This window comes from Chiloscyllium plagiosum, chromosome 6 (genome assembly GCF_004010195.1).
Source record: "Chiloscyllium plagiosum isolate BGI_BamShark_2017 chromosome 6, ASM401019v2, whole genome shotgun sequence".
Lineage (NCBI taxonomy): Eukaryota > Metazoa > Chordata > Chondrichthyes > Orectolobiformes > Hemiscylliidae > Chiloscyllium > Chiloscyllium plagiosum.
Window position 1 is genome coordinate 18,481,418 of NC_057715.1, and position 10,724 is coordinate 18,492,141.

The 10,724-nt window shown below is 37.4% G+C and overlaps 1 protein-coding gene across 6 annotated transcripts in view; it reads right to left on the reverse strand.

The window, feature by feature from the left end:
- The window catches only part of mbnl2 (muscleblind-like splicing regulator 2), a 129,802-nt gene extending 119,354 nt beyond the window's left edge, over positions 1-10,448 (reverse strand). For 2 of the 6 annotated variants that reach the window (XM_043691341.1, XM_043691338.1), the window contains exon 1: positions 10,137-10,448. The gene's annotated coding sequence lies outside the window, so the exon portion shown is untranslated. The remainder of the gene's footprint in view (positions 1-10,136) is intronic. The other 4 variants (XM_043691334.1, XM_043691337.1, XM_043691339.1 and 1 more) reach the window with 2 other exon arrangements.
- Between the last annotated feature and the right edge of the window lie 276 nt (positions 10,449-10,724).

Consider the following 10,724-nt stretch of genomic DNA (forward strand, 5'->3'; position numbering starts at 1 on the left):
GGAAGCAAGTGAATAGGAAAGTGCTGGAATAGTTAAGTCAGTACTTAACAAAACATCAACAGAAAAAGCTAAAATTCAAACTCAAGATCAAAGAGCTGTTGGGCAATTTGATGCCATGGCAAGTTATCAGACCAGAACTTAATTCCAGTGTCTGATCTCACATACTAACTCAATGAACAATAATGGTACCCTGCAAGTATATCAAAACTTTGATATTTTTAGTTAGAGAGAAAAGTACAATCGCATTAGCCGCAGTACAAGTATCTGCAAATTCCTGGTAAATTGTAGGTACTTCAATCCTTAGTAAAGTTTTGAAAAATAATTTTAAAGTGTTAATTGAATTTTTGCTTTTATCTCAAGAGAGTTGGAATACACATGGGATAGATGTTCTGCTAGTTAAGTAAAGTTCAGATTAGGGACCATGTCACAGAAAGTTTACGCGTGTCACATGTTGCTGGGAAAGTACCAGTTTTAAAATAGAACATTGCACTTAAGTTCAGAATGGTGAAATATGAAAACATCCAGGTAAACCCATAAAAAACACTGGAAATAGGAAATGAGAGAGGATGAAAAATCGACTTTCCCTTCCGCCACCCTGGTAGCTGCACCATACAATGATTATGGAGTTATTGACTGATCATGCAATCAATCATTACCAATTAGTCTGCAACAGACCCTAGACAACAGACAAAGAAATGTCCCAGCAGTGACATGCTTTAGCAGTCACCACGTCCCAAGTCATTTGCTCTTTCCATGCATATTAAACTTGTCATCTGTCATGCCTCAAGTTACTCAAAATAATATTTTTGATATAGTGTATGAAATAAACTTAACATCCAACTAAATGAATCAAGCATCTATCCCTTTGGAGTAAACTCCACAGATTTATCATTTGCTCACAAACAGTTTTCCAAAGATTTGTTTTGAATTTACTGTCACAGTTCCTCCAACTTCAAACACAGGTCGAGCTTTTAAAAAAGTTTTAACTTACAGTATGCAATGTAAAAAGAAATAAAAAGTTAAGTAAAACTAGATATTTCTGTGAATATAAACTTCAGTAAGAAAATCTATTGAGTCATTCTGGTAAAATATTAAGTAGAATTCAGGGGATAGAGAAAGGATTAATTCAGCTGAAGGACAAGATTATGAATGTTATCTTCAATTCTATGGTTTAGCAGAACCATGGCTCATTACAGCTATTCTTCTGACAGTTGCGTCTGTGCAGTTACACCACACAGACTACAGCAGTTCAAGAAGGTGGAATATGAACATCTTCTCTTGTGCAATCAGGACGGGCGCCAAAATTCTGGCCTAGCCAGCACCTACATCTGATGAAAGAATCAGTAAAAATGATAGTTCTGATAATGTACAGAGACAACATCTCGTTTTCAGTGCTGGTTTGTTTTGTTACCACTTTCATGAATCACTACCCAAACTCAACTAGCAGCATACAAGTTTCAATTAGCAACATAGAGATAGAAGAGACTGAAGAAGAATCCTAACAGATTTGAAGTGATGACTCTTGTTCTCCCTCCACAGATACTACCAGACCTGCTGAGTACCTCTAGCATTGTTTGTGCTTCAGGTTTCCAGCATCTGCAGTATTTTGGTTTAATCAATAATGACATACTTACTAGGTTATTAACCAAGTTGGCTCTGTTGCTAATCAAAGTATAAACACACAGTCTGTTGATTAGGATATATATTCTCAAAACAAAATCTGACTGAAACAGAATCATAGAAACTTATCTCACTATTATTACTCAAAAGTTAAGGTATATTTGTTCAGCATTAAGTAAGGATATTCTGCTAGTCAATGTTTAATGGGAGGGTAGCTTTCAGAGTTTGTGTAAATATTCACCATGACTGCATACCATTGTATTTACACAATGTGATTCATTGCAAACTGGTCAGTGATTAACAAAAGCTACATCAGTTGAATCTAAAAACCAACTGTGAGGTACTTTCAGTGAATCATCTCTCCAAATTGTTATTCCACTTGATACACTTGAAGAATGTGACTTAACTGTTATGATTCCCATGAGACCAATAAGATGAAAGAACCAAACATCCCAAACAATCCCATTGGAAGAAAATAATTAACAAGATGTAAATTTTCAAAACTCTTGTGCAAACCAAAAATGAGCAAAGACACAGAAATTAACAGTCAAATTGTATTCAGTAGAAGTTACAAACTCACATTTTAAGAAGCTGATACATCGATGAACATCTCAGAATTCCTGGATAGTCCTGCAGTTATGGCATCTATGTTAGTCCCAAAGTCTTTCAAAATGTTCTTCCTCACAAAATCTTTTTATCTCATTTTCCACTATTTAGCCTGCTTGCTGGCTAGGGGCAGCACACAACTATAGTTCCTGGGCAACAATCTCACCAAAAAGGCACATGTCTGCAGAATCTCCTCATATCGGTCCCTGATGATTATGATGCCTTGGTTCCAATGTTAGCTAAGAAACAGAAACAGCTGCAGCAACCGTACATTTGGTTCTTCCAGCTCCTGGATCCAGCTTCCGGCTGCTCTAGCTTGCCTGTTCTGCCACAGTGGATCAACAAATATGAGAGTGCTCCATGTCTTTTATATTGTTTCAAACAAGATGCAGTTTACGCAGAAAACAAAGTTTATGTTTTGGTTTTCTGAGGCTTGAAGATTCAGTTTTATTTCAAGGTTGGGCTGACCCAAAAACATTTTGAAATAATGGTTTACATCACATAATCCATTATTCAAATAAATGGCAAATGTTGATTTCAGAGTCAGGACACCAAAATAGCTACACATCACAGTTTTAGCCTTCCAAAGGAAATTTTGTGCTGATCTGGGACGGAGTAGAAATAAATCCGGTTGTATGGCTGTGCTGCTTAGTTGATACGTGGCTGATTTTATTCAATTGCTGTTTAATACTAAAGTGGCAGTTTTATTAAGTTTTAGGCATCGCTACATAACACTGGGAGGACATGTTCCCATGGAATAAGTCACTTCCCAATGTTAGAGTCAGCAAAGCAATAAACTTTAATGAGATTTGTTAAATCAGCTTACTTATGTCCCACCTTCCTTCATTGTAAACCATTCTTTCTACTAAGGCAGCAGATAAAAGACTTGGCTCTAATCTGTTGCAAAACTTTTTTCAGACCATGTTTCTGGATAAATGGTGTAATTTTAAATTTACACTCTGCATTTCTGAAATTTCAAGAAAAGGAGCACATCATCTTAAACCAGCAAAATATCGGAGATAATTAAAAGCTGCACTTCAACCATACTGCACATCCTATAAATATCACATACAATTTAAAAACCTGTTTTTAAAAGGGTGATTATGTGGAAACCAAGCAACAAGCTACATTTCAGTAATAAGCAAGATCTTCAAAGGGATCATTAAACACACCCTGTATACCCCATTTAGGCAACTAATACAACTTCCAAAACAGGTTAAGAACTCCATCAGCTTTTTGAGGATGCCAACAGGAAAATGGACAATGATAGCCTTGCAGCCATTTCTAACCTGACATTTCAAAAAAGCTTTTGTCCAAGTATTTTGCAAGAGGTTTCTTGACAAGATTGAATCCTGTGGAATCAGATAATCTGCTGCAATATTTTGAGAATTTGCTGCTGTCTAGACAAAGTTGTACTCACTGGATTTGGATCTGTTTGGAGACAGATAAGCAATAGTGCTCTGCAAGGACAGGTGCATGGATCTTTGTTATTAACAAATCTCTACTGATTTAGGAGAATGATCTACAAATTTAATTAATCCAAGATTTGACAAAGGGTATTAAAACAGCATAGGGTGTTGAGTTTCTGCAAAATGTATTGGAAGAATGGGCAGATATTTGACAAGCTATGTTTAACTTAAAAAACAGTCCTCAATTGAACTTCTTGTGAACAATAAATATCTACATAGAACATAAAATCAGCAGTGATAAAGAGATCTGGGTATTAGCGATTTTTGAGAAGATTTGTAGTGCAGATTGACTTCAAGTATATAATATCCCAGCACATCACTGTTGAAAGGTCATGGCCAACACCATAAAGATATGGTTTAAAAACAAGCATGAATGCTACTTGCCACTTGTCAGCTCAAGCCTGGATATTGTCCAGAATTTGTTGCATTTGGACATGACAGCTACATCACTGTTGAAAGGTCATGGCCAACACCATAAAGATATGGTTTAAAAACAAATAGAATTTTAAGTTGTATGAAGATTCACTATAAAACAAAGCCTCAGTTAGAATACAATGTAAAGTATTTGTCTCCTTGCATGGTGGGGTTATTGAGGCACTGGTAAGGATGCAGAGGAGGGCCACATTTTAAAGTCCTATTATAAAGCACTATTGTTGCTCAAACAGCCTGACAGCTGGGTTTGTACTGCTTTACAAAGGCACAAGTTCAGGGGGTAATTTGAGTGATGCTTATAAAACAATTAATTAACTAGACTGTTTTGGTGGTCCAATTATTTTAACTCAATAGATTGGAGGGGGAAAACCAGCAGTTAAATATATGATTTATGTAACAAGAGATACGTTGGTGTAGATGCTTTACCTTTGCCCAGAGACTATTGCACTTATGGAGCAGGTTGCCAGCTTGTGCAGTCAGTGCTGATTCAGTTATAGAGATCACCTTGTTCAGAAAAGAGATAACCTGCAACATCTCCTGTGCTTTCTCTTGGACTAGTTTCTAACGTCTACAGAGATCTGAGGAAGATTTTCCACATTTCCTTTCTCCAGTTGGTTTAGGTATTTTTTAAAACTGGCCTTTTTCTCACATTTCCAGGAGATTACATAGTTCCAGGCAGGTAGGGAGAATTTATCATAATACACTAGATATTGAGGCACTTATCATACAAATTCTGCTCCAATGGGCAAGACATGTCATTCATACACCTGAAATATGAAGCCATTGTTCTACTCAGAACTTAGGTGCAGAATGAGACTCCCAACAGGAGGGCAGAAAGACTTCAGAGATGTCTTTAAAGCATCCCTGTAGAGATCAAACATCTCCACCAACTCATGGGAATCCCTGGCACATGATCAAACAAAGGAGAAAGATAATTTGAGAAGTCACTAATCACATCAAGAAACTTTGCCAGGTGCAACCAGAGGCAAAGTACAGATGTTGAAGAATGCAGACAAACCTCCAATCACCTCATCTATACATGTGAAAGAGATTGCAGATTGTGCACTGGGCTCGTCAGTCATCTTAGAACCCATGAAACCAGAGTGAAAGGAAGTTATCCTTGATCTTCAGAGACTGGAGGCGAAAAAAAAAGGCATAACTTTGTGCAACAAATTCAGTAGGCCATTGGCAGGTTTTCATGTCTGCCATTTACATGAAGCATCAAGACAAAAATTGAAACAACTGTACTAAGAATTACAGCAGATTAAAAAATATGGCTAGTTCATGTTAGTGTGCACATGATTCTTGTGAAACAAACAAATCCAGGACAGCTGCGGCTTAGCTCCATTGATAATTAACTGCAGAAATAGCTCATCTTAAAATAAAAACACAGGAGCTCTTTTGGGACAGTGATTAGGGTCCCTACCTTTGGGCCAAGGGGCTTGGTTTCAAATTGCACCTGCTCCAGAGGTATGTAATAACAAGTCTGAACAGGTTGATTGGAAAATATTTAAAATGAAAATACAGGGGCTCGTGTAGTGCAGTGATAGTGTCCCTACTTTTGGGCTAGGAGGCCTGGGTTCAAGTCCCACCTGCTCCAGAGATGTAATATCTCTCAACAGGACAATTAGAAATTATGAAAATAAAAGCACAAGGGATTTTGTAGAACAGTTTCCCTAGCTCTGATTCAATTCATAGGAATGAGTTATGGCCTTACAGGTTGATTAGAAATAAGTTAAAATGAAAACACAGACAATTCATTTTTTAAATATTTAAAGCATCCCACATTTTTTGAAAATGTGATTATGTGACAGGTAATTTTAGTAGTTTCATCTTCTGCAATGATCTGTAATAACTATGACAAAGGAATAAACAAATTGTATCACTAAGTAATTCACGTTTGAAGAAATGTTTTGGCAGCAGAGAGAAAGTTACGGGTTAGGACAAAACAGTATAATCATTTATCTACTCACTTTACATTCCATTCATAAAATTATTTATCTGAGGGTCTTGGAGTAGTATTCTGACTGGTAGGTTCAATTGCTCGCCCCATGAACATATATTTTACTTACCAGTACCTTATAACTTGGGAGTAAGTAGATGAGATGAGAGCTGTACTGCACGTTATGACATACCCACTTTTTGTACTGAATACCAATGACATTTCAAAATGGTGACCACAATGCTAATGCCTGGAGCAAGAAGAAGAATAACCAGTTCACTTGCTTTGACAGCATGGCCAAGGGACAAACACTGGCCATGTCACGAGGAGGATGCTCTATTCTTTATTTTAAAAAAAATGCGATGGGATCTTTTGCATCCAACTGAAGGCAAGCTTTGGATTATTGACTATGAAGCATTCCTTGGATCATGATATCTATACACAGTCCATAGTAATAAATTTTTCTTATCAAGTATTTTAAAAACGTTTGTCCCTCAAGGTCTTTACAAAGAATTAGAGAAGTATGCTGTGATATCTTACTCTGCATGTCTAAAGTCTGAGTAAATTCATTAAGATTACTACAAACTGGTGAATTTTTAAAAACTTTGTAAAACAGCATTAATAATGGGCTATGTATTAACATAACTGCTCTATCAATTTAGATTAGTCAATGATGTAAATCCTCATTTTAAACAGACCACAGATACTCAAATTTCAACTAACCTCCAAGATGCCACCTCAATACATGCACAGCAGAATTAAATTTATTGAGTGGATTTTAAAACCTCACCAGTGATTAGTCCATATGACTATGTATTTTCCTTCAATATAGTGAACTGAATTAAAGCTAATTTTTCTTTATTATTTCAACATTCCAAATAGTAAAATATCTAAAAAAAATCAGAGATTTTAATATTCCAAGATTGGATAACAAAAAAATTTTAAGATTAATTCCAAGCAGCATTTTAAAAATAAATTGTCATAGTTCTATCATAGTTACTGCATTATGGATTGAAGATTAAAGTGCCCCTGAACAAGGATAGGCTTAAAAAAGTTTGCTGTGAGCCTTGAAACTAAAATTTGATCACTATCATGCATCTAAGATTTATAGTAATGCTATTGCAAAATTTCAGATAAAAAGTGACCTCCGCTAGAAAATAAATCAATTTGCTCCACACAAAAATAATAATGAAAAAAATAGCCTATAAAGATCCTTATAGCAACTAAGAAGTTTCCTGCTCTTCCACAAATTTCTTGCAACCCCAAGAGAACACGTCAACATCTTAAGCTTGTAATCCTGTAATGGGGGGACAGCAGATGACATCACGTATGCATCGCTCTGCCTAAGCACTCGATGATCTCTATGTCCTTATTTGCTAATGATCTGCCCGTAATGCTTGTAAAACAAAGCTTTGAGTGTCATGGAGATGTACAGCACGGAAACAGACCCTTTGGTCCAACTCATCTATGTCGACCAGATATCCCAACCCAGTCCCACCTGCCAGCACCTATCCCATATCCCTCCAAACCTTTCCTATTTATGTACCCATCCAGATGTCTTTTAAATGTTGCAATTGTACCAGCCTCCACCACACCCTCTGGCAGCTCATTCCATAGACGTACCACCCTCTGTGTGAAAAAGTTGCTCCTTAGGTCTCTTATATCTTTCCCCTCTTACCCTAAACCTATGCCCTCGAGTTCTGGACTCCCCCACTCCAGGGAAATCACTGTCTATTTATCCTATCCATGCCCCTCATGATTTTATAAACTTCTATGAGGTCACCCCTCAGCCTTCGATTGGCAATATCCTTGTAAATCTTTTCTGAACCCTTTCAAGTTTCACAACATCCTTCCGATAGGAAGGAGACCAGAATTGCACGCAATATTCCAAAAGTGCCCTAACCAATGTTCTGAACAGCTGCAACATGACCTCTCAACTCCAGTCCTCAATACTCTGACCAATAAAGGAAAGCATACCAAACGCCTTCTTCACTATCCTATCTACCTGCCACTCTACTTTTGAGGAGCTGTGAACCTGCACTCCAAGGTCTCTTTGTTCAGCAACACTCCCTAGGACCTTACCATTAAGTGTATAAGTCCTGCTAAGATTTGCTTTCCCAAAATGCGGCACCTCACATTTATCTGACTGAAACTCGATCTGCCACTCCTCAGCCCATTAGCCCATCTGATCAAGATCCTGTTGTAATCCAAGGTAACCTTCTTTACTGTCCATGACACCTCCAAATTTGGTGTCATCTGCAAACATACTAACTATACCTCTTATGCTCACATCCAAGTCATTTATATAAATGACGATTTTTCACTGTACTTAAGTACAGATGACTACAATAAATCAAAATCAACTCTAGAGTCAGGCTTGCAAATGACTGGCACACGTTCTTATGTCTGAAAAGTCTAATTCTCAACCCACAGATCTGAGGAAATGTGTCTCATGGGGCAGTGGGAGTCTAAGTATAGGATTTAATTTCTTTTCTTATCTATCCCAACATTCTGATATGAGCACTAAAATGCATGATGCAGCTTGATGGAGTAGTTGCCACCATTTTGAACAATCCCAGTCACTAACATAAAAGCTGCCATGCTTCAAGGAGAAAGTCAGACTCTTTCAATCTTTTTCCTTACTACCCCTTCAATATTGCGGTTTGAAAATTGCTAAAACAAGACCTGGCAAGGGAAACTACTTTCTTGCCCTCCTGACACAGAATCTGTCTATAGAATTTAGTATTACAGGATTTTTGCTGAATGCTTGTGGACCTCACTTTCTGACATAGACATACATGATCTACAGTTTGCAGATGACCACAGAGTTGTTGCACACACTGCACCAGATCTGAAGCCAATAAACTACATTCAATAAACTCAGTCTGTCCTTGAATGTTCACAAACCAACATTTATATTAACCTACATCAGCCAAATGCCCCCTTACCCATAAATATTGGGAATATGTCAAACACTTCCTGTATCTTGGCAGCCACTTCTCTCAAAAGGACACATTGATAAAGAGATCCAATATCAGATCAGCTGCACCACTTCAATCATTTTAAGCTGCAGCATCAAGTGTTTGACAAAAAAAATTCTAGCTGTTATCACAACACTCCTGAGACTAGACTTTCAGCGACACAAAAGACCACCAGTGAAATCCCATCAGCATGCCTCTACTGCACCCTCTGGGAGAACTGAACAACTTTAAACTACAGCTAAATTAACTATACCATCCTCTTTATCGAAAAGTGAAGCATTTTCGAAAAGGAGCTTAAAACATGCTGCCTTTCATTATCTTTAAGAGGAGCATTTGAATCATGATCAATTTCATGCAAGATTAAGCACTGGTCCTTTAAAAACAGAACAAAACAATTTTCTAACTTCATCCTGTTCTGATCAATCTCCTCTTTTGGTCTTGGTAATTTTGCATGTTGGATCTTGCAAAATTCTTTTTAACTCCATGCTCCAAATACATTGAAGTTTTCTGACCCTAATTTGAAAAGTTTCCCTTTATATTTAAATTTCATTTCTGGGTTGGATAATCCAGTTGGGTTAGTAGTCTGATGATAGGTCATCAACTTACAACAATTTCTCTCTACAGTTCTACCTGCAAAGTGACCATCAGTTTTCCCGAGTTTGTATGGAGAGTAATAGTTCATGCCCCTTAAGCTACTTGACAACCACACTGTAACAAATTGGTGACTATGAACAGTTGGCAAACTTGCTTAAGTTACCATTACTGATTCATTAAATGAAGAAACTTCAAAATTAAACAGGCAGTTTACTGAACTTCACCACAGGTTTGGAAAATGGAACTTCTCTTATCTTTTTAACTGTTTAATCTATGGAAATCTAAATTAGTTTTCGCTCTGAAGTGGAATTGCCCTGGAGGAGATTAAGGCCTAGCTATTAGACTTCATAACAGTACTGGAAAACGCAAAACGAGACCTTATATATTTATTTATAAAACGTGAACCATAAATTAGAATTAGAAAGACACGAAGTAAAACTAAATTACAGTCAATGTCAAGGTGGAGGCGGGGACATCAAGAGCTCAACTTACCGCAACATCGCTCCCACAGATAAATTCTCCAGTGGATAAATGGATATTTAGTACTTTTTAAAAGAAAAAGAGAAAACGTCTTCCCAATCCTAGAAACTCAAGGAAAAAAACTAATCTATGCTCTAAACTGAGACAAAAGACAAATTCGCTAACATTTTTTAATATATGTATTGGAGTTAAAGTAGCATCGGGAAAGGGATTTTTTAAAAGAAAAATACTGTTTTAGACGGTAAACATTAAAGCAACAACATGAACTCATAAAATATATGCGGAGGCGCCGCCGTCAGACGCCCAACTGCAGCTAAACGGCTCCCGCCGGGAGTGATTGACAGCTCTGCGGATCAGACCAACTCTCGGTTTGGGGGAAAGGGTATCCCAACACTCTGTGAGAGGGAGAGAACGGGCTGTAACACAAATCCGCTCCAATATTCCCACATTTTAACTTATAGTAATATTACTTTCTACACTTGATGCTTACTGAATGCTTCGGTTTGGCGTTAGTCCCTTTATTTTGAAAGCTGATGTATCTTCTTCCTCCCCTTTCTGCGCCGGGGAGGAGTTGATCTGCCCCGAAGGTCGGAGGGGAAA